The sequence below is a fragment of the Canis lupus genome, chromosome 6 (assembly GCF_003254725.2).
Source record: "Canis lupus dingo isolate Sandy chromosome 6, ASM325472v2, whole genome shotgun sequence".
Classification (NCBI taxonomy): Eukaryota; Metazoa; Chordata; class Mammalia; order Carnivora; family Canidae; genus Canis; species Canis lupus.
In genome coordinates this window covers 32,383,808-32,411,391 of record NC_064248.1, presented here as the reverse complement: position 1 = coordinate 32,411,391, position 27,584 = coordinate 32,383,808, and the positions used below count along the sequence as shown (strand labels likewise).

Below are 27,584 nucleotides of genomic sequence, written 5' to 3'. Positions count from 1 at the left end.
AGGTCCAGCCATTCCCACACAGAAAACCAAAGGGAAATTCTTTGAGTCAGGTCTCTGAGTTGCTGATAAACCCAAGTACAGGGATCTTTTTTGTTTTTTCCCCTGCCAGTCCCAACTGTGATTGAGCTACTGGCCTTGATCAATGCACCAGAAGCCATTTTTTTCAGATTTGTTTTCTTGGAGAACCACAAGCCTCTCTGAGATACACCATGGACATTTGTTATTCCAACCACTGAGCATCTTTCTTTCTTTGTTGGTAATAGTGAATTTTCATAGAGAGCCATCCTTTCCCCGCTGTCAGCCAACCCCATTGGCTCATCCAAACCCCATAATTCCAGCAATCAGTTCAAGGGTAGGAATGTGTCCTAAAAGGTCCAATCAGAATGACTCTCAGGGTTTCTGGAATACGTGACTAGGAAAAGACAGTTTCTCTTATTGTTAAACTTGAACCTGGAAGGATGTTCAGCCAGGATTTCTGGCAGCCATGATGCCACCATGTACCATCCTGAGAAGGAAACCATCACAGGCAAAGGCAAAGCTGAAAGATAAAGAGTTACCAAGTCCTGATATCTCTGTTGAGCACTTCGTTCAACCCATACCTGAAGCCATCTTACCCTGTCACTGCCATGTCCCAATTAATCATCTCATTTTGCTTATGACAATTTGAATCAGCTTTTCTGTCCTTAGCAACCAAAGATTCTGGACACCACTTTGGCTCAGGGAAAAAGTGGAGAACAATAGGACTCCTTCTGCTCTCATCTTCTGAACTTAGATTGGAAGACCTCAACAATGATGGAGTGGTGTATTGCCATTCACCATCCTCCCCTTTTCTGATCCATGCTTTTACCCTAGGGGCAGCTGCCTCCCTCCACATAGCTCTGTCTTCCCCACATGAGCTCTTCATCCTTCCTTTGTTTCTGTTTTGTTCTTCTTTAATAGGCTACTGAGATTGGTTTCCTCTCTGGGAGTCTGACAGCCACCACTGCCATGACCCAGACGAAAGACATGACAAGTTGCCGCCAATAATAATCGCTTGTCATTAGGCTGTTCCAGCAAGGAGAAAATGCAAACAAGGTCCTGTTCATTATGTTTTTGTCTCTAGCTGTCATACACACAGAGGCTACTGCTGGACTGAAGGAGGCAGCTTTATTTTTGGAAAGAGGAGAATTTCAGGCTTTCCCATAACCTCTGTGAGGGGCAGGTCCTGGCAGTAAACATTAGAGTAGAAATGTCCTCTTCAAAATGACTCTGTCCTCCAAGAAACACCTACAAACAGCTCTGAGAGCTGAACCTCGGGAGGTAATGGCTTCTCCCCTTGGGAGTCTGTATGCCGGTGGGATTGAAGGCACAGAGGCTGTCGTCACACAGACAGAGGGTTCAGTCTCAGCACCTCCTCTTACTGAAGTCAGGGCTTGTGCAAAATACATGGTATCTGCAAGGCTCCATTTTCTCATTTGTAAGATGAGGGGGATTTAGTCCCTACTTTAAGGAGGTTGTAGAGACTGAGATAATGCATGTGCCACTCTCTCCAGTCGAGAGATTGATTCATGAGGGCTACGATTATGAGGGCTGTTGTCCTCACAAAAGAACCAACCACGTTGGTGATGATGAAACCCAAAACAGTACAACCAGCCAGCACAGTGTCAGTGCAGATGTGAACAGTTCTCCTGTGGTTCCTCCCCACGTGGCTCCTAAACGTCCTAATAATGGCACTCCACTCCATGGGAGCTATTACTGTGTGCCAGGCATGAGCTGGGAGAAGGTGGACAACTCGTCCCAGGGTTAAAACCTGAAGTCCAGCACCCTGGAGCCCCTTGGCCCTGGGCAAACCAGGGCAAAACTGCAGCCATACAGAGAGCTCTGCATGCACTAACCTGTCAGGGAAGGTATTTCTGATCCCATTTTACAGGTGAGGAAGCTGAGGTTTATAGAGAGGTCCTTATTTATTTTAATGAGCCCAGGAATCACTGGGGGATCTAGTTCTACCACTGATTTGGATTCAGCACACAAGGGCTGCAGTGTTGCCAGCAAGCTTCCAGGTGGCACTGAAACAGCTGGTCCATGGACCGAGCTTTGAGTAGCAGCGCTACAGAGGTTTTCAGTCACATGCCCACAGCCACCCAGCATTTGGCAGAGCAGAGGCTCAGACCTACAGATCTGACCCCACAGAGGCCTCTGTCTTTCAGGGAAGAATGGGGAGTGATGCCAGACAGTGTCTGCTGACATCCTCACCTCCTTGTGCTTCCATCCAGCCTCCCCAGCTGAGACAGCCACATGTCACAGCCTGTCAGTCCCCTCATCTCAACCAACAAAGCACTTTGGGGAAGATGGGGGACCCCGTGAGGCAGAATGTACTATGGGGGAGCAAAGGCAGAGAGGCCTGCCTGGGGTGAACTGCTCCACTCCCGGGAGAGAGCCGGAGCCATCCAGGAACCAGGCAAGTGGTGGCCACCAGGCGGATGGTGCCCGCTCCCAGGTGCCACATGAGAAAGGACTCCACCGGGCATGCCACCCTCTCTCCCACACGCAGGCCCTTCTGCAAACCGGAGCCAGTCACTGAATCTCCCTGTACCTCCCTGTTTTTCATCCGTAAAGTGGACCTAGCGGGACTCTAGTTACCTGGAGGGGTGCTGGGTACCCAGGGCTTGGCGACGCACAAGAGCTCCATGAACCACAGAGCACAGACAAATGCCAGCTCACCCACTGCATGTCGAGCGGCTGCCACCTCTTCTGTCCTCCCTCCCCCACTCCACCCCCACGATGCTCCCAGAACACACTGTCCACGCCTGTGCTGTCGATCTCGTCAGCAGGTATTTTGAGTGTCTATTTAAATATCTGTCTCCATGCAACTAGATTCATGCGAACTAATTCATCCCCGCGGCAACAGTACCCAGCCCGGCTCCTAGTAGCTGATGGAGCTCAGAACACGTTAGCTGAAGGTATGAGTAAGCTGAGGCATGAATGAACGAGAGTGGAGGAAAGAAGGAATGTTTGGTGGAGAAACTGCGGCTGCGTTAGGAGCACGGATGGAGCTGGGGACGGGGGTGCCTGCGTGCTGTGCGATTGGGGGCGTAAGATGAAGGCGCTGGAGGTGGAGCTCAGAGTCTGAAACACAGGAATCCTTTGCTGCCCAAACTCCTGCGGGCAGGAAACAAATGCACAGTTTGGGGCGGGGGGAGACTGGGCCAGCCTTCCTCACTGTCTCAACTCTTGCTACTTGGCTCTCCAGAACTGGGGAACCAAACTGATGCAGACAGAAATGGTAGCCCCTGTCTACCCACGCCCCGGAATGGAACCTGTGTCCACACCGCTCAGGGCTTCCCCAGCCCACACCCGACTTCCGAGCGGCTCACCCGAGGTATCCCCAGCACAGGAGGCTGGACACAAAACACCTGCGTCTACTGCAAGGCTCCGATTATATGACACGTCTGCAACAGGTGAATCATAGAGGTGGGAAGCGTGGCAGTGCGTGCCAGGGGCTGGGAAGGAGAGAGGGACCAGAGATGGCCCAGGTGGAAGGAGGAAGCTCCTGGGGGTCTTGCGGAGAGCACACTGCCCACCCCCCAACCCCCTGCCTGAGTCCCCAAGTGTGCCAAGTTTCCAAGCAGCCCAGCGGTCATCACGCAGCCCCGACCTCGCGCTCCCCCCAACAGGAGCAGGCTCTCACATCAGCCTGCTCCAGACACGGCCCGTCCCCTTCTTTGACACACTCAAACAGGGCGGCTATGCTTGCTTTTCATGAGCACGGACCCAACGGCATCGTGGGAAGGGAGCTGGTGGGGTGGAAGGCACGGGGATCTGGGGATGAGACATATCTGAGCTCAAACCTCTGTTCTCCCACATAGCAGCTCTGTGGCCTTGAGAAGCTGACTCAACGCCGTGAAGCCTCTGTTTCCTCCCCTATGCGACAGGAAAAGCAACCGCCACCTACCTACCTTGTGGAGGCGATGAGCCACACACACAGCCGGGCAGCCCAGGGCCTGACCCACCGTGGCTACCGTCTCCCCGTTGTTGATGACGGTACCTCATTTTATCATGAGTACAAACACATGGAGTCAGCAGTATTCAGGTCAAAGTAATTTAAGTTGGATTTTGTTGGATCCCAAAGCACTTGCTCACCACCACTGAGCAATGGCACCTTCCTCTTCATCAGTTTTAACCTGCCAGGTTCCTTTCCTTCCACCTTTCCTTGATCCGTGTTCCTGCTGCATGTGTTCAGATACCACTGGAAGATCATCCCTTCCTGTCATCATCTCCTAGAAGTGATGCTTTCAGGTATTAGAATGAGGCCCAGGGACGGCTGGGCGGCTCAGTGGTGGAGCGTCTGCCTTCAGCTCAGTGTGTGATCCCAGGGTTCTGGGATCGAGTCCCGCATCGGGATCCCTGCATGGAGCCTGCTTCTCCCTCTGCTTGTGTCTCTGCTTCTCTCTGTGTGTCTCTCATGATTAAATAAATAAAATCTTTAAAAAAAAATGAGGCCTGGACCAACACCGAGAGATTAGCAACCGAATCTGCCCCGTGTCGCTGGGGCCTAACACTCTGCTTCCTAACTGCTTCTCCATGAAGCTAGTGGAATGTGGAGCCTCCTATACCATATGCAGACCTAGGAATTTTCAGAACATCAAATTTGTTCATCTCTCACACTTGGAAGACTAGTGGACCAAACAAAAAATACCACTGGCTCCTTTAAAAGAGCAACACTTGTTTCTCACGTGCGCATTTGTGCTCTGTGCGCACGCACACGGCAAAAAGCTACACCTGCTGGTTCCCTCCAACAAGGACTAAGCCAGGACCCACCAGAAGCTCAGAAAAAGAGGATGGACTAATTGGGACCAGAGTTCGCCATCACAGTTGAACCCCGAGCACAAAAGGCATTAGGAAACGTAAACAGGAGTGGGAAGGGAGAGATTTTAACAGAAAAATTGATGGTTTGAGTGTTTTCCTAAGAAGTGGCATAAAAGGGAAAATTGAATGTCAATTCAATGTGGATTCAAAGTGACGTGCAGCCTCTGAAAAGCGTTCCAAATGACTGTTGGAAAGGAGAAACACATAATCGATGATGGTCCATTTGTGCTCCTGCTCAGCCCCAGGGCCTCCAGTTCCGGCCATGCTCAGTGCTGGCTTCAGGCCAGGGCCCAGTCAGCTGCCCAGCTCTGCAGGCTGCAGAGTCATTGAGCACAGAAGCGACCCCTTCCTCGGGGTCTCCGAGGCAAGGAGTGTCCCAACGTATCACCCTCTGACCCTGCCCCAGTGAGGCCCTCACCCTCAGGTGGCAACCCTGAGACATTGGCAGATGGCTCTCCTTCTTCCCATTCTGTACATGAGAATATTGAGACTGGAGGGTCGGGGGGCTGGCTGGGTGGCCCCCTAGACTCACTCAGAGAGAAAGCCACAGGGCTCGGCTCCTCCTCAGGGAGCCCACAGTCCAGAAGGGCCGACAGCCGAGACCAGGGAATGAACACGGAACCAGGGGTGGATTCAGAAAGAGGGAATCCACCTGACCCAGCCAGTGGGGGGCATAAGGGCCCAGAGCTGGTGACCCCTAAGCTATTTCTGATTGGAAGGCAACTGGGCACAGGCCAGAGAGGTGTGGAGAGAACATCCTGTGCCAAGATGCAGAGGTACGAAGAGCATGGTGTGCACTGAGAACGGCGAGCAGCTTGCTGCCAAAGAAATGTAGGCAGAAAAGCCAAGAGCAGGGGAACCATGAGGCTGGGGGAGGAGGTGGGCCCAAGGGGAGACCTATGCTTCTGGCACAGAGGCGGAGTTCCACACAATCTGGTGTCAAAGCACACAACACCTTGAATGTGCCGTGGAATTCACACGATTTCCTTATCAGGCTTGTTGCTTCCTATATGGTCCCCGATAGAATATAAGCTCTATGAGGTCGGGAATATTTTGTTTGTTTGTTGATGTATCCAAAGCGCTTGTCGCAGAGCCTTCCGTGTGATGGGACTTAATAGATAATACCTGTGGAGCTGAATTGAAGATGCTCAAATCATTGCTGGAAGGATGGCCAGAGCTCAGAGTGACCCAAGGGACGGAAGGGGACCAGACGGCAGGAGACGGTAGAAGAAGCCCCAGCCTTCCTGTGCACCGTATCTGGAGGCAGAGAAGACCGCTCTCTGAGTTGGGGTTCAGGCCCCTGGCCATCCCACATCTCATGGCCTTCGTCGCTCTTCCCATCCGCCAGTCCTCCACGTCCTTCCTCCCAGGCTGGGCAAAGACACGCAGGCAGGAAAACACGAGAAGTTCTAAAGTAACGCCCTCCGCACCGAAGGACCCCGGGCTGACTGTTGTTCTGTTTGATTCTCAAATGCATGCTCGCAACACACAGCATCCAACGCTGAAGGCTGGCATTCCTCAGATCTTCGCTCTGGGCCTCTCTCTGTCCTTGCCGGACAAACAGACAACCTGGCCGTGCTCGGCTCCCAGACGCTCAAGTCCCTATAGCCAATTGCCTGAATCAGGAAACGGTTTCACCCTCTTGATACCATGAGTTTACCTCCATCTTGGCACTGACCCCTCAGTGTCAACTGGCTTTTGGGACAAATATCACAAACCACAGTGTGCATAATACCCTCCAGTTCCATCCACGTTGAAGCAAATGGTGGGTATTTGTCATTTCTAATGGCTGAGGAATATTCCATTGTATACATAAACCACATCTTCTTTATCCATTCATCTTTCAATGGACTCCAAGGCTCCTTCCACTGTTTGGCTATTGTGGACATTGTTGCTAGAAACATCGGGGTGCAGGGGTCCCGGCGTTTCATTGCATCTGTATCTTTGGGGTAAATCCCCAACAGTGCAATTGCTGGGTCGTAGGGCAGGTATATTTTTAACTCTTTGAGGAACCTCCACACAGTTTTCCAGAGTGGCTGCACCAGTTCACATTTCCCACCAACAGTGTAAGAGGGTTCCCTTTTCTCCGCATCCTCTCCAACATTTGTGGTTTCCTGCCTTGTTAATTTTCCCCATTCTCACTGGTGTGAGGTGGTATCTCATTGTGGTTTTGATTTGTATTTCCCTGATGGCAAGGGATGCAGAGCATTTTCTCATGTGCATGTTGGCCATGTCTATGTCCTCCTCTGTGAGATTTCTGTTCATGTCTTTTGCCCATTTCATGATTGGATTGTTTGTTTCTTTGGTGTTGAGTTTAAGAAGTTCTTTATAGATCTTGGAAACTAGCCCTTTATCTGATAGGTCATTTGCAAATATCTTCTCCCATTCTGTAGGTTGTCTTTTAGTTTTGTTGACTGTATCCTTTGCTGTGCAAAAGCTTCTTATCTTGATGAAGTCCCAATAGTTCATTTTTGCTTTTGTTTCTTTTGCCTTCGTGGATGTATCTTGCAAGACGTTACTGTGGCCGAGTTCAAAAAGGGTGTTGCCTGTGTTCTCCTCTAGGATTTTGATGGAATCTTGTCTCACATTTAGATCTTTCATCCATTTTGAGTTTATCTTTATAAGTCAATCGGAGAAGGACAAACATTATATGTTCTCATTCATTTGGGGAATATAAATAATAGTGAAAGGGAATAGAAAGGAAGGGAGAAGAAATGGGTAGGAAATATCAGAAAGGGAGACAGAACATAAAGACTCCTAACTCTGGGAAACGAACTAGGGGTGGTGGAAGGGGAGGAGGGCGGGGGGTGAGGGTGAATGGGTGACGGGCACTGAGGGGGGCACTTGACGGGATGAGCACTGGGTGTTATTCTGTATGTTGGCAAATTGAACACCAATACAAAATAAATTTATTATTAAAAAAATACAAACTGAGATCCTATATATGACATGTTTATACAAAATGGAAGATCATCAATGTATTAGTTTGGGTGTCAATGGATAAAGATTAAGAGAGAGATTGAGAGAGATGGGGAGGGACAATAGACACAGACTTTGGAGTAAACTTTTTTTTTGTTTGATCATTTCTGCATACACTCCAGATTCTTATGATAGTACAATTTAGGAAAGTATAGTTTGGTATGGAGCTGTTGGCTTCAATTCAGACTGGCCTGCCCAAGTCCACTTTCAGTAGAGTACTCAGATGAGCGTAACAATACTGTGAATCGGGACTTTTGTGATATGATGAAGCCAAAACAAAGAACAACAAAGAAATACATATAACCAATGCTGATGTAAGGCTACAACTGTTACCATTTACCTTGTTAAAAAATTAGTTCCTAAAAATAAAAAATAAAAATAAAAAAATAAAAAAACCACAGTGTGGCCTGTAGAGGCCAGCGGTGTCTGAACCCTGTTACCTTAGAGGCTCGTCTCACACCACACACTGCCTCAGTTTCTCCCCTCCCACTGCAGTAATCTCTCATGCCCTCATGTCTGCCACAGGGCCTTTGCTTGTACTGTTCCATTTCTCTTGGAAAGCTCCCCCTGTAGGCAGGTTGGGCGTCAGGGTTCCCAGAGAAAGAAAGACAAGACGTAGCTTCCTTAACATGAGAGAAATCATTTTAGGCCCCCAGCCGTTTTGTGCTTGATGCCTGACTGGCACTACTTGCCCAAGCCCGTTTCTTGCAGAACTTCCTGGGCTGTGTCAGAATTGCAGAAAAACAGACCTCAGTAGTTAATGATTTTAAGGGAACAACAACAACAAAAAATGCAAAAACAAACAGGACTACCAGGCCAGGAAATACCCTAACTGTATCAGAGATGATAAATCAGTGGCAAAATGCCCAGTGATGTTTCGAAAGTAAAGATTGACCTAACACACAATTTTGAGTCATTTTTGCAGGATTTAAGCCCCTTTGAGCACTTACTGCTGGACTAAATGGAGCCGGAAAATTCATGCGGTCAACTCTTGCCTGCCTCCCAGGGCTTTGGCCCACCAGGACCCTGGGCTTCGGCCCACCAGGACCTCAGGGCTTCGGCCCACCAGGACCCCGGGGCTTCAGCCCACCAGGACCTGGACTCTGTCAACTTACTGGATGACTTCTGCCTGATTCTAGACCTCCTTTGCCAAGCCCATCATGAATACGCATGCACCTTTAGCTTAAAACTTCCCCAATTTAAAAACAAAACAAAACAAAACAAAACAAAACTTCCCCAATTTTATTGTTCGGTGGGGACAACTGATTTTGGGAAAAATCATCGGTGGTCTCCCAGCTATTGCAAGTAAACCCCTTTCTCTCCCCAGTGTTTGGCTCAATTGTGTCTCTCAGCCCTACAGCAGCAAGAGGCGATCCCTGGTTCTGGTCACACCTTCTTCCTCATCCTTCCTTTCACTGCTGAATCACCAGTTTGTAAGGTATGCTTCTCCTGCCCTCCTTGATTAGGTAAACTTCCTCCCTTCTACTGCCCTTCCTTGTATTTTCATAGCACTTAATATGGCTGATAATTGACATTTATTTATGGGCTTCCTCTTGTGTGTGTGTGCGTCCCCCCTGGAATATACATCGACTGTACAGAGGCAGGTACCGTGTGTGATGTTTTATTTTGTTTGTTCAACTTCGTTTTACTAATTACTGTATCCAGCGCACAGAGGGGTCTGATCCAATTTTTGCTTTTGTTTTGGTTGACTGGTTTGTTTTGAATGAGGCTAGGAGTCCTGCCCAAGTGTGTCAGCGTGAATTAAGTCTTCTAGTCACACAGCACCAAGGAAGACACTTAATTCAGGCTCTCTCTCTCCACATCCAACTTCAATAAGCCAAGAAGCTCAGCCGGCTGCACAACCTTTGGGCAGAAATGCCCAGTGGCTCACATACACATCGTCATGCTGACAAATCTCAGCCAGGCATTGGGTGCTGGCTCCTACCATCATTCCATTATTTTCCACATTGTTCCTTAAAGTTGCTTGTGTCATGATCAGAAGGTGTTCCTGCCTCAAGCTGGTGGCAAGGTACAGAAGACAGAGATACAGAACCATTCCTGGGGCTGGAGTCAGCCCCTGCCCAAGCCTGCTGCCAGGTGAACACGAAGGTTTGTCCCAGGCAAATTAAAGGCAACAGTTAGTTGACCCAGAAGTAAAGAGCTCCATCCAAATCCATTGTCCTGTGTGCTTTGTTGTCTCTTTCAATTCTTGTTTTTGTTGTTGTATGCTTGTTTTAAGCTAAAATTTTAAGCTTCTACTTTTACTAATAAGCGACCTGATGCCCACTAGAACAAAATCTCAGATACTCCAGGGTTCCATACACCTTCCAGTTTATGAGGTGTGTGTTTGGGGAAATTTGATTCATGTCACTGATCCCAGAGCTTCAGTTTCTTCATGGGCATGACAAATAGCACAGGCTTTACCAACTTCCTAGAACTGCACCAAGGTCCAGATGTCAAGTTATCACTGAACAGTATAGTATCTTTCTTTAGTTAGTTAATTAATCAATTACTTCCATTTATTTATTCATCTCTATACCAGGCACCATGCTGAAGGCTGGAAATCCAGTGGTGAAAAAACAGCCATGGAATCTGTACCCACAGAGTTTATGGTCTCAAAGGGAAAGACAAAGATTAATCAAACAGTCACATGAATGTGAAATTGGTACTAACATTTGTATTTTGAAGGAAAGCTCTATGGTGTTTTAAGAACCCACAGTGAAGGAAACTGAACAATCTAGGTAGTCAGAGATACCCTTGAGGAAGGAGTAGGAATGATGTTGACAAAGAAGAGAAGAAACATCATCACATGCAAAGGCCCTGTGATTTCAAGCAAGTAGGAGGGTCTGAAAGGAAGCCATTGGGGCAAGGGTGGGAGAGAGCTGTTCTCCACTTATAAAATATAATTTTATCCCTTTATATACAGAATACAGGCTATTACCTTTCTCTCACTTCTCAGTTACCCAGGGATCTTTTCACAGTTTCTATTTAATTCTCTTTCAATAATTCCCTGGCTGCTAATCAGAGAAAAGGTGCTAATTACCTTATTAGCACTCTGCTTCTCTGTGATCACAAAATGCTCTTAACTTTCTCTACCATGGGAACTCCATTGGCTTGTCACTCTGGCCCTGCCCTCAGCCAGTTTTCAGCTAGGAGTGTCAGGAGTACCTGGCACCAGGCCCTAGTTTTACTCATGGGGAAGATGAGTTAAAGGACCTACCCCAGGTCAGCTCACCAATGATGGTTCCAGGCTGGCCCTACAAACAAATCCAGAGCTGCTTGGGCTGCATGACACAGCCACAACTTGCCCCATGGGCCATCCAAGGAGGGGCACGGTCTTTCACTTCCAAAAGACTCCTCGGCATTTGGATGCAAGACTGTGGTTTCCTTTAAGGAACCTTTTTTTTTTCATGCCTCCCCTTGTGAAACTCCAATTTACCTTGTAAGATGTTATCAGGAACAAAACTGCAATCCACAGTTTTTCTCTGATTACACTGGGCAACCAGAGTAGCAGAAATGAGGCAAATAGAAACCTCGAGGGGCAATTCCTAGAGGAAAGGAGATCACTAGAACAATGCAATTACATTGTGCCCAGAGACGGGGTGAGAATCCCCAGCCATGGGAAAGGCTGCAAGGGAGGGGGCAATGTCAAGTCTTCTTTGATTAGAGTCTGACAACACCAAGATGATCAAAGATGACTATGAAGGTCTAGGTGGCTCAGAAAGGTATTCCCTGAATCTCTCTGTACCTTACCCAAGAACTGTTCTATAGATCTAGGCAGGAGAACGTTGCCTGGACCTCTTCCTGGAGGTTTCTAGCAACCACACTCAGGGTTCCAGAGTGTGACACGGGTCACCCTCATGAGCAAATCTGCCAGTGAGATAAAAGTCCTCCTCAAAGGACAGGCTGGCTTGGTATTCACATTTTATGGTACATGTTTCTCTTATCTTTTCTCTCACTTATACTGGAAGGAAGGATATTGAGAAACTGCATTAGGATTCCAACTCTGTCATCTTCACGCTGGGCAACTTAAGGCTATTTGTTCAATCTCTCTGTGCCTTGGTTTCCTCCTCTGTCCGTGGACATAACAATTGTACATTATGCATAAGAGACTATGAGAAGAGGCAATGATGTAAAAGCACCTGGCATGCAATGAACTCCAAATACACTTAGCTATTACTATAACTGCCATTATATATAATCCAGCATTCCTTGAGCTTCCTACAAGTCCATCCTCCTTGAATGCTTACTGGCCACAGGACCATGGTTCCCCTTGCTGAAGTGGACAGTGTTGGGTCTCTAAAGCCATCTTTGCTGGCAAACCAGATTGTAAGCTGCCAAACTTACTATTGGGTACTCCTCAAATGTATCAAGGACCATACACACACACGCACACAGTTCAGTATGCTCTCCATATTTTTATCCATGATTCCCTATGGCCCTATTCCCATATATTTTATTTGGTATCAGTAGCCTGAGGTGTGGCACAGGAATCTTTATTAAAAGCAGATTCTGAGTCCTCTGGCCCTCAGATTGGCCCTAGGACCAACCCCGTGGGATAGAAGCATTCTTGCCAAAATGTATAGTCAGTTGGGAAAAGAGTATTTGCTTCATGTTAAGTATGTGTTGCACATTTTAACTTTCATCCAGATTGCAAAGTACTTGAGGGCAGAAATTGGCATTGAAGAGCTTCATACTTCTACCTCCCCCTGAGCCTCAGAGAACAGGTGCTCAATAAATATCTAAAGTATTTATTTAGACCATGGTTCTACCCGAGCAGACTACAAAGCTGTTTGTAGCTGTACTGGCTATGTGGGCACACAGGAGGTGTTCACATTTTACTGAATGAATTAATTAGCAGATGAATATAGTGGAACTGGTATAGAAAAGACAATGCAAAGAATCAGCATCAATTTATATTGGTATAGAAAAAATGCTCAAATATTCCCCTTGGCACACATTTTTACAGCCATCAAGCCTCCAGACAGCCTCATGAGTACCTGTTTCCATTCACATGTTTGGTCTTGAGTGTCACAAGGTTGAGTTGCCATCCAGACCAGAGAAATAGGCTGGATTTGCATTCATCTGCTGCAATGCCCAGAAATCTGTCTCACAGGATTCACAACCCTCTTGAAAAGATCTTCTTCAACCCCCTACGGGATACAAAGTCTAGCTTCAGTGGCCCATCCCTGACCCACCCACCAGCTCTCATCTCTGAACCTCAGGGGAAATTACCTGACATTTGTCTCCTCCTATCTCAATTTCTCATGCCTTGCACGTTCCACAAAAAGAGCTCATAATAGGCCTGCAGATGACACCTGATTCTGAAAATCAAGTTATGGCACTAGGGATTTGGAATCCCTTCAATCTATTTGCAGAGCAAGCCTTGTTAGTATTTAAATATGCAACCCGAGCTCCCGGTATGTGATATCTGAACTCCTCACCTGCAATGATATATTCCAGAGTCCCTGCTCCAATTTGTTACACAGGATTCCTGGTGAACAAAGCACAGACCCCAAGGGATATGTGGGGAATTGTTGATGGTGTTCTTGTGGTTTTTCTTCTTTTATTAATTAAAAAAAATAGCACAAAGCAGCAAAACTAGGAATTCATTAAAGGCACATAATCCAGGAATGCCAACACTCTAAGCAGGAGATGGTATGGCTTCCTGGTTGGGATCTAGCTACACTGACTCCAGTAGGGGACAGTAGAGCCTAATAGTAAAGAATATGAGTTTTGCATTGTATTCTGCACACAGGAGGGCTCAATAAATAATGTTGCACAGAAATAATCCATATATATCAGTTAGATGAGTACTGAATGAAATTCACGGGGAATCTGGGTGGCTCAGTTGGTTGGGAGTCTGCCTTTGGCCTAGGTCATAATTCCAGTGTCCTGGGATGGAGTCCTACATCAGGCTTTCCGCAGGGAACCTGCTTCTCCCTCTGCCTATGTCTCTGCCTCTCTCCATGTATCTCTCATGAATAAATAAATAAAATCTTTAAAGAAAAAAAAAGAAATTCACCATAGCCACTGAGTTTATAACAATCCAGGAAAACGTTACATGAAAAAGTAAGGTAAAATAATAAAGATGAGAGCAGAAATATATGAAATAGAACTAAAAAAACCACACACAAAAGAACAGTTCAATGAAATCAGGAGCTGGTACTTTGAAAAGAACAACAAAATTGATAAACCTTTATCCAGACTCCTCAAAAAAAAAAAAAGTGCTCAAATTAATAAACTCAGAAATGAAAGAAGAGAAATAACAACTGACACCACAGAAATACAAAGGATTATAAGAGAATATTATGAAAAGTTATATGTCAACAAATTGAACAAACTAGAAGAAATTGATAAGTTCCTAGAAACATATAACCTCCCAAAACTGAATCAGAAAGAAATAGAAAATTTGAACTGCCCCATAACCAGCAATGAAATTGAACCAGTCATCAAAAAACTCCCAAAAGACAAAAGCCCAGGACCAGATGGCTTCCCAGATGAATTCTACCAAACATTTAAAGAAGAATTAATGCCTATTCTTCTCAAACTATCCAAAAAATAGAAGTGGCAAGAAAGCTTCCAAATTCATTCTATGAGGCCAGCATTGCCCTGATATCAAAATCAGATAAAGACACTACAAAAAAAAGAGAACTCCAGGCCAATATCTCTGATCAACATGGATACAAAAATCTCCACAAAAATATTAGCAAACCAAATCCAATAATACATTTAAAAAATCATTCATTGCAATCAAGTGGGATTTATTCCTGGGATACAATGGGGACTCAACATTCACAAAATCAATCAATGTTACACACATCACATCAACAACAGAAAGGATAAAAACCAGAAAAAGTGTTTGACAAAGTACAACATACACTCATGATAAATACCCTCAATAAGTAGGTTTAGAGGGAACACATCTCAACTATGAAATTCCCACAGCTAACATCCTCAGTGGTGAAAAACTGAGCTTTTCCTCTAAAATGAGGAACAAGACCAGGATGTCCACTCTCACCACTTTTATTCAACATAGTACTGGAAATCTTAGCCATAGCAATCAGACAATAAAAAGAAATAAAAGGAATTTCTATTCCTTTTAAGGAATATGAACATGAAAGGAAAGAGGAAGTCAAACTTTCGCTGTTTCCTGACAGTATCATAGCATATGTAGAAAACCCTACAGAAGCCACCAAAAAGCTACTACAACTAGTAAATGAATTCGGTAAGATTGCAGGATACAAAATCAATACACAGAAATCATTGCATTTCTATACACTAATAATGAAGTGGCAGAAAGGCAAATTAAGAAAATAATCCCATATATAATTGTGGCAAAAATAATAAATTACCTAGGAATGAACTTATCCAAGGAGGTGAAAGACCTGTACTCTAAAAACTATAAAACTTTGATCAAAGAAATTGAGATGACACAAACAAATGGAAATATATCCTACGTTCATGGATTGGGAGAAGGAATATTGTTAAAATGTCTATACTACTCAAAGCAATCTACAGATTTAATGCTATCCCTATCAACACGCCAACAGCATTTTTTTCACAGAACTAGAACAAATAATCCTGAAATTTGTATGGAATCACAAAAAGAAAAAAAAAAAAAAAACCTGAAAAACCAAAGCAGTCTTGAAAAAGAACAAAACTGGAGATACCAAAATCCCAAATTTCATGATACATAACAAGGCTGTAATAATCAAGACAGTATAGTACTGGGACAAAAACAGACACATAGGTCAACAGAACAGAATAGAGAGCTCAGGAAAAAACTCACAATTACATGGTCAACTAGTCTTAGATAAAGGAGGCAAAAATATGCAATGGGAAACAGTCTCTTCAACAAATGAGAACTGGACAGCTACATGTAAAAGAATGAAACTGGACCACTTTCTTACACCATACACAAAAATAAATTCAAAGTGCATTAAAGACCTAAATGTGAGACCTGAAACCATAAAAATCCTGGAAGAGAACAAAGGCAGTAATTTTTCTGACATTGGCCATAACAAAATTTTCTAGCTATATCACCTACAGTAAAAGGAAACAAAAGCAAAAATAAACCACTGGGACTACATCAAAATAAAAAGTTTCTGCACAGCAAAGAAAACAATCAACAAAACAAAAAGACCACTACTGAATGGGAGAATATATTCGCAAATGATATATCTGATAAGGGACTCGTATCCAAAATATATAATGAACTTATAAAACGCAACACCAAAAAAACAACCCAATTAAAAATGAGAAGACAAAAACAGACTTTTTTCCAAAGAAGGCAAACAGATAAAACAACAAACACATAAAATTTACTCAACATCACTAATCATCAAGGAAATGCAAATCAAAACTGCAATAGGATATCACTTCACACCTGTCAGAATGGCTAAAATTTAAAAAAAAACAAAAAAAAAGAAACAAGTGTTCGTAAGGATATGGAAAAAAGGAATCTTCATGCATGGCTGGTGGGAATACAAACTGGTACAGCCACTGTGGAACAGAGCATGGAGGTTCCTCAAAAAAATCAAAATCAGAATTACCATATAATCCAGTAATTCCACTATTGGGTATTTACCCAAAGAATATGAAAACACTAAATTCAAAAAGATATATGCCCCCTTATGTTTATAGCAGCATTAGTTACAATAGTCAAATTATGGGAGCAACCCAAGTGTCCCTTGGCAGATGAATGGATAAAGAAGATGTGAGATATATATATATATATATATATATATATATATATATATATATATATATAATGAATATGACTCAGCCATAAAAAAGAATTAGATCTTGCCATTTGCAACATGAATGGACCTAGAGAGTATTATGCTAAGTGAAAGAAGTCACTCAGAGAAAGATGAATACCATATAATGTCATTCATTTACTGTGGAATTTAAGAAACAAAACAAAGAAAAGAGACAAAATAAACACAGATCTTAGCTATAGAGAACAAACGGATGGTTACCAAAGGGGAGGAGGGTGGGAGGATGGGTGAAATAGATGAAGACGATGAAAAGTACAATTATCATCATGAACATGGAGTCATATATGGAATGGTTGAATCACTATTGTACACCTGAAAATAATACAACACTGTGTTAATTATATTTGAAGTAAAATTAAGAAAAATATAAAAAGCAACAGAAAAAAAATAAATACAAACTTTTTCAAGCTTTAAAAAAAAGTAAGATAAAAATTTTACAGGTGCACCATGACCATAACTATATTTTAAAAACAAGTACTATGCTGTACATAGGAAATAATAAAAGATGTAACATACCCGAAAATATTAATAGTGATGGTCCCGGGTGGTGGCACAGAGATGCCAACATGGATTACCAACAATGGATTACCAACATCCATTCTATGTTTTCTTCCTCCTGCTTTTCTGTATTTCTCAAATTTTCTAATAATTACCCTGTTTGCTTTACAAAGGAGAAATCAATTTACTTTAAAAAGAGACAGCCCAGGGGTACCTTGGTGGCTCAGTCAGTTAAGCATCTGACTCTTGATTTCAGCTCAGGTTGTGATCAGTCATGAGATTGAGCCCCTCATGAGGCTCTTTGCTCAGCGTGGAGTCTGCTTGAGATACTCTGTCTCCTTCTCCCCATCCCTCCATGCATGATAGATAGATAGATAGATAGGTAGATAGATAGATAGATAGATAGATAGATAGATAGATAGATCTTTTTAAAAATCAAAATAAAATAGACAGCCCTGACTAGTGAGGAGAACATATTCATTGCAATCAACCAGTCTATCACTCTTTAGCATAGGATATGGGTCAAACCTGCCACTTTATTGGTCTCAATTTCCTGACTTATATACTAAGGATAATAACATCTACCATCTACCATTCAAGTGAGCTGTTGTTTTCATTTACATGAGACAATGAATGTAAACTGCTCAGCACTACAGTGTCTGGTATATGATAAACCCCCAATAGATGTTAGTGCTTGCTCATGTACTCATTTATTTAATGGCCCTTCATTAAGTCTCAATATGTACCAGCAGCCACTTTACCATTGAAGCTGTCACCCATGAGCCAGACACTCTGAGCTTGAATGACCACGTACCATTCAGATGTCTAGAAGGAGCCATAATGCAATGAAAGGCTCATCCTCTAGTCTGGGAGCTCATCTAAGAGAAAGGGGATCACTGGCCGAATGCAGAAATAAAAGAGCTTTCTGCATGCAACATTATGGATGAACCTCAAAAACATTACACTACATAAGAGAAGCCTGCCACAAAAAGAATGTATACTATACAGGTCATTTATAACAGAACAGGACAAAAATTTTATATAAAGCTCAAGAACAGTCAAAACTAATTTATGGTGATTGATTTCAGAGGAGTAGTGCTCTTGGGTTTGATGGGAAGGGAGTAAAAGAGAACTTTCTGGGGCACTGGAAATGTTGAGTATCTTGATCTGGGTGGTGATGTCATGGCTGTATACACATGTAAAAATCCAGTGAGTTGTACACTTCAGATTTGTATATTATACTATATATAAATTATACCTCCATAAATTATCATTGAAAAAATAAATAAAACACTTTTCAACAATTACTACAGGCTTACCAACATCCATTCTCTGTATATGTACTAAAAATGTGCTACTCACTAGGTCATCCATTCAACAGACATTTATTATGTACCTACTATGCTCCAGGCACTGTTCTAGGCACTGGCACACAGCAATGATGGGCGAGGCAGATCTAGTGCTACGTCCTGGTAAAGAGAGGCAGTGTGATCCACAAACTGGGAGAGCTCCGTCTGGTGGGAAGACAGACACAGGCAATACTGTACTGTGTGGAAGGTGCTGTGATAGGGCATGTGGACCTCTTTGATGCTACTGATACACAGGAAAAATGGGTCCTGTGGCCTGGCCGCAACTTTGGAGACACAACATAGCCTGAGTGGAGGGCTGTAGTGGAGCTTCCAGTGGATCTTTAGAGGAGACAGGACTATTCTCAATGGCGTGAATTCAAAAGCACAGCTGAAATGGTGGGGAATGGATGCTCAGGGATCCACATGGAGTTTGATACTGTGGCACCAACATGACATCTCTGTGCATGTGTGGCTCTGGGACCAAGAATCCAATCCTGGTTCTACAACTCGATAAACATGTAACATTGGGTGTTTACTCAGCCTTGGATTCCTCTTCCCAAAAACGTGACTAATATTAGTAGTTTTGAGTACTTTTGAGGTTTTTGAGGATTTATTGAGATCAACCATGGTGTATTAGTGTCCTCTTGCTGCTATAACAAGGTGCCTTGATGGCTTAAACAGTACAAGTTTGTTTGTTACAGTTCTGGTGGTCAGAGTCCAAAGAGGGTCTCTCTGAGCTAAAATCAAAGTGTTGGCAGGGTTGTATTCCTTTCCGGAGGCCCTAGAGTAGACTCCACTCCCCTCCCTTCCGGTTTCTAGAGGCACTGTATTCCTTAGCTCATGGCTCCTTCCTCCACCTTCAGAGCCAGTTGTGCAACATCTCTCTGACCTTTCTTCTGCTACCACACTTTTCTCTGATCACAGCCTAGAAAGGTCTTCTGCTTTTAAAGATTCATATGATTAAATGAGGCCCATCTGGATAATCCACAGTAATCTCTCCATCTCCACGAGAGTCACAACTGCAAAGTCCCTTTATGTCATGTAACATAAAGAATTCACAAATTGTGGAGATGAGGACATGGACAGCTTTGGGGAGCCATTGTGCCTACGGTATACAACACTACTTAGCACAATGGCTGGCTTACAGCAGTTGCTGGAGAATGCTTAGTTGTTATGATATCACTCTTGTTATTATGACGCCAGATTCAAAGAAGTATGAGAAGGAAATGCCCGAGCCACTTGGGGCCAGTAGGCATACAAACCTGAACCAAACTAGTTGTAAATCCTGGGCATGCTCAGGTCTTAATAAATGGCTCCAAAGGATGTACAAATCTGGAATTTCCATTTGGACAAAGTTCCTAATAAAGTAAAGACTTTCTCACTCGATACTCCCCATTGCATGCTCATATGCTGGCAGAACAAACACTGATGGTGTTTCAGCATTTCCATACCAACAGCAAGAACAGATTCCTCTCCTAACTCCCTATGCTGGATCAACCAGCTGGTCTTATCTGACTCATAAATGATGATGGCCTGGTGGTGGGTGACGAGAGCTCTGTGAGCCATTTGCAAAGAACCCCCAGCAACTGGTGGGGTGGAACTGAGAATGCTCCCCTAAACTGCCTCAATCTCTTTAAAAGTTGGGCAGTTAGGAAACTGGAAAATTGAGTGCAAGTATATTGGGCAGAGCTACAGAATAGATGCTCTTTGGGTAGCTAGTAAACTCTCTCCCCCACATTACGATGAGCCATTGCAATAGATTTCAACACTGTTCAACTATCTACACACACACACACACACACACACACACACACACACATACACTGGATGAGACCACAAGCCCCATAAGAGCAAGGACCTCCCCAGGAATCAGCAGTCATTCTCCCTGTGTGCCCAGTTCAGTGTCAGGCACATGGTTGAGACCTAATAAAAAGTGTTGAATTAAAGAAGGATGGATGGATGGATGGATGGATGGATGGATGGATGGATAGAGAATCACTGATGGGAAGATGAGCAAACCGGGATCACACCCAGGGATGACACTTAGATTCTAAAGCAGGAGTTGACAATCTGTCGCCCAAAGGCCAAATCTAGCATGCAGCCTGTTTTCTACGGCCCCAAAACACAGCCATGCTCACTCTGTAACACACTGTCTTTAACTGTTTTCTGCTACAGCAGCAGAGCATGTGGCCTCTTTGTCTGCCAAGCCTGGAATAATTACTGTCTGACCCTTTACAGAACACATGTGTGGACCTCTGCTTTACAATATATTATGGTGGCTCAAGAGAGTAACTGTGGGACAATTTAAATATGTAGTCACATAGGACCAGGATCTGTATTTACCTAGTTTTTCATGGTTGAGATTCTTTGCACTAAAAGAGTACCGAACTGATTTCACAAGGACATGGTTCTAAATGTTTATATTGAACCAAAATCACCCAAAAGGCTTGTGAAAACACAGGCTGACAGGCCCTACTCCCGAAGTTTCTGCCTCAGTAGGACTTCATTGTAGGCCCAAGAAGGTATACTTCTTAGTCCTGTCCTCGGCTGCTGCTGCTGCTGCTTATCTAGGGACCACACTTTGAGAACCACTGTATCCATCACTGTTCAAGCATCACTCATGTTCCACATTATCGGCAGCAGATTCTGGGTTGAGTGGAGGTGAAACATGGAGTGAATTCTTCCTGCAGCTCTGCGGCAATAAAGGGTAGAAACTTTGAATGCATGAGGAGGCTGAGGTAGCAAACTGTCAGAGAGATACTTAATGACTGTGGCTGAATTACTTTCGTAAAGTGTTTCATCCCCTACAAAGTTCATCTTCATCTATCACCTCATTTAAATCCCAGAACAGGGATGCCTGGGTGGCTCAGTGGTTGAGCGTCTGCCTTCAGTTCAGGGCATGATCCCAGGATCCAGGATCAAGTCCCACCCACATCGGGCTCCTTGCAGGGAGCCTGCTTCTCCCTCTGCCTGTATCTCTGCCTCTCTCTCTCTCTCTCTCTCTCTCTCTCTCTCTCTCGATGTGTCTCTCATGGATAAATAATTAAAATTAAAAAAATAATAAATCCTAGAACAACCCCATAGGGAGGCATTATTACTACATGATCCTCCTCCCCATTTTTCAGAATGAGGCTCAACAGGGTTGATGGTAGAGATGAGATCTCTCTCTTTCATGCCACCCACCTGACCAGTGGCAATCTTTCTAGGCCTGTCTTGCTTCATTCTTTCTTCCTAACTCACCTATCATTTCTTCTCTATTGACTCTTTTACCCTTGGCCTCAAACACGCCCAAATCTCCCTTCCTAAAAATAAACTTTGTTTATTTTACTCTGCCTCTTACCCTAAGATGACAAGGAAAACATAATGCCAGCCACATATGTAATTTTACATTGTATTGCACAAACAGGTGTAATCAATTTTAATCATGTATCTTATTCAACCCAATATATCCAAAATATTATCATTTCAATGTGCAATCACCATAAAAATGATTAATGAGATATTTTATGTTCTTTCTTTCTCATAGCAAATCTGAAATCCAATATGAATTTTATATTTATAGCATATCTCAGCTCAGTCGAGCCACATTTCCACTGCTCAGGAGCCACATGTAGTCAGCCGCAGTGTGGCCACCATATTGAAGATGAAATCTGGTAGATATATCCCATGAACCCTTTTCAGACATGGTATTAGTGAATCTGTCTTCTATCATCTCTTTTTACTCCTTGCCAACTCTTCTTCTAGTGTTTTCTGAAACACTTTCTTTCTCGTTATCCTTCTCCTACATCCATGATTATTTCTTCTTATGGGCACCTCTCTTCCTTCACTCACCTCTTAAAGAGTTGGTGGTGTTCCCAAAGGTTGTTTTCTGCCCATTGTTCCTCTCTTGGTTCATCATTTACTTTATCCATTCTTCATGGTTTTAACTATATGCTGATGAATCACAAATCCATATCAGTAGGCATTCATGGTACCCTAGAAGCTGACTGAATTCAACAGGCTCTAAAACTGACCGTATAATCCACAACTTAAGCCTGCTCAGTGAATGATATACCAATCCATGGGCCATCTAGACCAGAAACCCTCAAGCCATGGTTCTCAGCAGGGGATGATTAGACACCCCCCCCCCCAGGGGGGCATTTGGCATTATCTGGAGGCATATTTGGTTGTAGCTTTGGGGAAGGGGGTGCCACTGGTACTAATGGGTAAAGACCAGAGATGGTGCTAACCACCCTGCAGTGTTCAAAAAAACTCCATCCAATACAGAATTATGTGGTGAAATTGGGTTCTTATGCTAAACCATACAGAAAAAATCAACTCAAGATGGATTAAAGGCTTAAATGTAAGACCTGAAACTGTAAAATTCCTAGAAGAAAACATAAGGGAAAAGCTTCATGACACTGGTCTTGGCAGTGATTTCTTGGATATGACACCAAAGCACAGGCAACAAAAACAAAAATAGACAAGTAGGACTACATCAACCTAAAAAGCTTCTGCACAGCAAAGGGGAAAAAATCAACAGAGTGAAAAGGTGATCCCCAAAATGGGAGAAAATATTTACAAACTATATATCTAAACAAGAGTCAATTTCTAAAGCATATAAAAAAAGTTCTACAACTCAATACCAAGAGCTAAATAACCTGATTTTAAAATGGGCAAAGAACTTGAATAGACATTTCTCCAGAGGAGACATTTCTCCAAAGGACAAGAGGTATATAAAAAGATGCTCGACGTCACTTATCATCATGGAAATGCAAATCAAAACCATGAAATATCACCTCACACTTGTTAGCATGGCTATTATTGAAAAAACAAAAGATAACACCTTGGATGAAGAGAATTTGGAGAAAAGGGAACTCTGATATAGCTACTGTGAAAAACACTACGGTTGTTTTGCAAAAAAATAAATAAATAAAAATAGAACTACCATGCAATCCAGCAAGTCCACTTCTGGGAAACTTAACAAAGCCACTGAAATCCAGATCTCAAAGAGATACCTGCACTCCTATGTCCATCGCAGCATTATTCACGATAGCAAAGATCTGAAAACAACTTAAATGTCCATCAATAGATGAATAGGTAAAGAAAAATGTGACACATACATACAACAGAACATTACTCCACCTTAAAAAAGGAAATTCTGCCATTTGTGACAACATGGAAAAACCTGGAATACTATGGTGAATGAAATAAGCTAGACACAGAAGGACAAATATTGCATGACAGCACTCAAATGAAGAATCTAAAATGGTCAAAATCAGAGACGCAGAGAGTAAAATGGTGGTTGCCAGGGGCTGGTGGTGGTGGGAAATGGAGAGTAGTTGTTCCACAGGTATATTCTGTTATGCATGATGAATAAATCTAGAGATCTTCTGGATAATATTGTGTCTATGGTTAGCAATGCTGTACAGTACACTTAAAAATTTGGTAAGAGGGTTGATCTCATGTTATGCATTCTTACTATAATAATAATTTTAAAAGATTAAGCAGCCTAAAATGTCAAGAGTTCCACTGTTGAGAAACATTGCTTTAAAGCCTTGTCACTCAAAGAATAGCCTAGGGACCAAGTTGCTTTAGCATCATATGGGAGCCTAGTGGATATGCCATTCTTGGGCTCAACCCCAGACCTACTGGACTAGAATCTCTGGAGCGTGGCCCAGAATTAATGTTTTAACACATGATTTCAACCTTCAGAATCCAACCTCCTGGGCCTCCAGGTAAATAATTTGACTCTTTTTTCCATTTATTAGCATTATTCCAGAAGAATCAACTCATATGTTTCATGGTCCAAGGCAACTAGTATTTGATGCACAATCTGCTTCTTGGTCATGGAGCTCAGAGCTGATTTCTTCGAGTTTGAAACTGAGAGAGACAGAGAGAGAGAAGTGCTTGGTGCATTGCCCATTAGAGGGACCAATGCAGGAAAATGCTCAACTCTTTCCACCCTATTAAACTCAGCTTATACTCTAAAATATGAAAGGATGTGCTCTTGAGAAGTAGGATAAAGATGTAGCCTGGATATACTAAGGAAAATGGACCTTGAGGATTATTTAGATTTATTCAGCTGCCAGAGAACCCTAGAGGGAATTAACTTACAGAGAAATAAATCTGGAATCTACTTCTGGTTTTGCCAACTGACCATGTGAATTAAAAAAAATCATTCTCGTTCAAGAAATGTTTATTAAGCATTTCTGATGAGCCAGGCACTGGGAACATAATCAACAAAACACACATAGTCCCCCAACCTTAGGGAGGTTGCAGGCTGGCAAACTCTCAATTGAAGAAATGGTGGATGAATCAAATATGTTTGGTTACTTCCCTTGAGTAATTCAGACTAGTTGGTGAGGAAGACAAAGAGGTCTTGTAATTGCAGAACAATGTGAGAAATGCTGAGGTATGTACGAAGTGCTAATGATAACAGAGAATGGAAAGTTCATTAGCTCTGGGGAGTAAAGGAAGTCTTTCTCTCTCACTCTGCTCTCTCCCTCTCAAACAAATAAATTAAAAATCTTTAAGAAAATTAGCAGAGCAGTGTTTAACATACATGGGATTAAAGTGCCTGAAGAGTAAGAATGGGTTAGAAAACAATATCGAAGAATAATGGCTAAAACCCTCCCAAATTTAGTGGAAGACACAAATCTACAACTTCAAAAATCTCAGAGAACCCCAAACAGAATACATGTGAAAAAAACCATGCCAGGCACATTGAAGTCAAACTAATGAAAATCAAAAGAAAAAGAAAATCTTGAAACTTGCAAGAGAAAAAGGACATTCTATACAGAGCACAATGTTCCAGAATTTCAACAGACTTAGCATCAGAAATTATAGAGTCCAGAAGACAGTGGAATAATATCTTTAAGGTGCTGAAAGAAAACAAAATTCCATATTTCATGGAAATTCCCATCAAGAATGAAAGCAATTTAGGGCACCTAAGTGGCTCAGTCATTAATGGACAACTCTTGATTTTGGCTCAAGATTATGAGATCAAGCCCCGAGTCAGGCTCACATGGGGGGTGAAGCCTGCCTGGGATTCTCTCTCTCCCTCTACTCCCACCTCCCTGTCAAATGAATAAATAAATCTTTAAAAAAAAAAAAAAGAATGAAAACAAATTAAAGACTTCTCTGATAAAAGAAAATGAAAAGTATTCATTGCCAGCATACCAACACTCCAAGAAATGCTCAAGGAAGTTCTTTAAGCTGAAGGGAAATGATCACAGAGGGAAATCCAAATTCCTCCAGGGACAAATGAAGAGCATTAAAAATGGTAAATATCTCAGTAAGTGTAAAAGATTATTTGTCCTCAATTAAAAAAAAATACATATGCATATGACTGTTTAAAGCAAAAATTCTTATATCGTCTCCCGGGGTTTTAATGTATGTAGATGCTATGCATATCACACTATATGGTCCATAGAACTAGGAGGGGTGGTCATGGGCTTATATAGTGAAAGGTTTTTACATTTCACATTTCATGTGCAGTGGTACATTATTAACCCAATGCAGCCCTGTGAAAAGCTACGGATGTTTAACATAATCCCTAGATAGCCACTTTAAAAATACAAGACATATGGCTAAAACTGATAAACAAGTTAAAATGGAACTCTCAAATGTCCTAAAATTTTTTCTTTTTAATTTAAAAACAGGCGTTGTGGATAGAATGGTGCCCAAAGATGTCCATATCCTAATCCCTAGATCCTGCAAACATGTTGTACATGGAAAAGCGACTGCAGATGTATCTAAGGACCTTAAAAGCAGCAGGTTATCCTATTGTGCCCGGTCTAATCGCACGTGTCCTTAAAAGCAGAGATTTTCTGCATCTGAAAGCAGAGACATGTGGCAGAGAAGCTGGAGAAGTTTAGAAATGCCATGTGTGAGAGGAACGCAACCCACCGTTGCTGGAGGGGCCAAATGGAAAGACAGGGAGGGATGTCGGCAGCCTCCAGAGACCAGCTCCCAGCCCCACAGACAGCAAGTAAGCACGGACCTCAGACCCACAACCTTTTGCAGTTAATTTGTGACAGCAGCAATAGAAAATACCGCAGCAGGGCAGGGAGAAGGGAGGAAGGAAAAAAGTAATAAAATGGTCTATCTAATCCAAACACATCCACAGTCCCATTAAAAGGCAGTGGGCTAAAAAGACAGAGATTATCATAATGGATCCAAAAAGCAAGAGCAACTCTTTGCTCTCTCCAAGAGATGCACTTTTAATATAAAGACACAAACCAATTGAAAGTAAATTAATGGAAAAAGATACGCCACACCACAGGCAAGGCCGAAGCATCAGATAAAATAGACTTCAAGACAAAGGGGACAACCAGAGGGACATTTTGTGATGACAAAAGGGTCGATTCATCAGGAAGAGATGACCATCACAAAAGTGTATGCACTTAATAACAGAATCCCAAAATATATAGGATGGTATTAGAGGGAGAAAGAGACAACGCTACAATCAGTTTCTCTTCAGCTTAAATCCCAGACATTTGCCATTACTCATTATTGTTTCTAAATCAGCTCACTTTTTAAAATATAATTAAGATATTTTAATGCAAATTTTATTCCCATGCATAAATGGGAGACTGTGTCCCGTACATAAATAATCAATGTAAAAACAAAAATAATCAATGTAAAAAACAAAGCACACCGTATTATTAGATCCCAGAGTTACTGCAGGATACATGCCAGCTCTGTGAATCTGCGTTCTTTAATCTGGGGCAAACCCCCACGAAACCACGGCATTCACCAGATGTGTCCCATGTTCTGGGAAACACAAATGTAACCCAACTCCTTCACGTGTGCAAAGGGAGTAACTGACTGGACATGTCACAAACCATGTTATAACCAAACCCCCACCTCCTCGATCCTCTGCTGAGTGCTCCTTCCTCTGACCTGTTCAATCTCCTGCTCGTCGTAAGTGCACCCCAAGTCTCCCCCTTGAAGTCAGCATTTAGAGCCCAACAGAAACCCCAAGGTCCCGGAGCCAGAACCAACTTAGAGTCACCTATGGGTATTGCATAGACTTTTAATTTTCTGTATCTTAGGATGTTCTGACATCTTTAAAAAAAAAGCTTTCTAGCTCAGAAAACATTGCCGCTTCTGGGGCTACGCAATTCCTAGAGATGCCCAAGGGCTC

The 27,584-nt window shown here is 43.1% G+C and overlaps 1 protein-coding gene and 1 long non-coding RNA gene across 4 annotated transcripts in view; one reads left to right on the top strand and one right to left on the bottom strand.

The window, feature by feature from the left end:
- GRIN2A (glutamate ionotropic receptor NMDA type subunit 2A) overlaps nt 1–27,584 on the bottom strand; it is a 546,872-nt gene that overhangs the window by 167,467 nt on the left and 351,821 nt on the right. The window lies entirely within an intron of this gene.
- On the top strand, nt 2,770–7,620 carry LOC125755284 (uncharacterized). The gene is made up of 3 exons (XR_007411273.1): nt 2,770–2,939; nt 3,230–3,437; nt 3,846–7,620. It is a non-coding gene; the product is annotated as an uncharacterized LOC125755284 (long non-coding RNA).